This window comes from Meleagris gallopavo, chromosome 5 (genome assembly GCF_000146605.3).
Source record: "Meleagris gallopavo isolate NT-WF06-2002-E0010 breed Aviagen turkey brand Nicholas breeding stock chromosome 5, Turkey_5.1, whole genome shotgun sequence".
Lineage (NCBI taxonomy): Eukaryota > Metazoa > Chordata > Aves > Galliformes > Phasianidae > Meleagris > Meleagris gallopavo.
Genome location: NC_015015.2, coordinates 54,143,849 through 54,144,850, shown reverse-complemented (window position 1 = coordinate 54,144,850; position 1,002 = coordinate 54,143,849).

Here is a 1,002-nt window from a genome sequence, read left to right as displayed (position 1 = left end):
GGAAGCCTTGGAGGGACTGTCCAGGGCCCTGGTAATTATGAAGGCTGCATGTCTGGTAAGGTAGTTAATATCTTTTGTTCCAATACCAGGACACAACCAGTGACGCAGTTATGGGACCAGTGAAAGAGAAGTGATGCAGACTTCTCACAACTGCATTATTTACAGTCTATTGCAGGGAAATCCATGCAGCGGGATCCGGTAATGGAGGGCAGGGAGCATTTCCTGTCTGGGACACAACGTGCTGGGACAACCCAGCTGCAGCCCTGTTCTTGCTCCCTTCTGATCCCATCATACCCACGGTACAACCATATTCTTTTTCTACACGTGGCATTCGTTATCTTGCTGCAGCCTCGTGCATTCAGTGTCCTCAGGCTGATTATAGCCTGAAATGAACTCTAGATTAATGGAAAATGCTATCAGTTGCCATGGAAATACCTTGTCATGTGGTAGCAGTTGTACTTCCTATTGTGCTTAGAACTAAAACTCTTAGATGACCTTAATTTTTACACTTTCTTACAGTTCTCCTATAAATACCTCTTACTCATATCTGTGGTCAGTACATTCAGTCTCCTAACATGACTCACTATGTTTTTTATTCTGCGATCTTATACCAGGTTATTACATGCTTACGCTAAAGCTTTCTTCAGCAGAGCTCTTCTGATTTCCTAGTTCGCTGTTTAGAACTGCAAAGCCAAATTCCTGTGGATAGCTATCAACTGTCAAGGATTTCCATGAATGAAGAAAACATCAGGGATAGAGACAACTCTGCTACACATTTCACACATGAGAGAGAATCATGAATGTTTTATTGATTTAATAAAGACATAATGTAGTGATTTAACAGCAAGTTCACAAGATTTGAGATGACTGGGTACACATGGTTATTTACTGTGTAGAGGGTAGGGTTAAACACATTCATACAGGATGTTCTCCCATTGACTCACAAAGTTCAGAGTGGACACCCTTGCTTTCTAAACTCCTTGAACCATGGAAGTAAGGAGC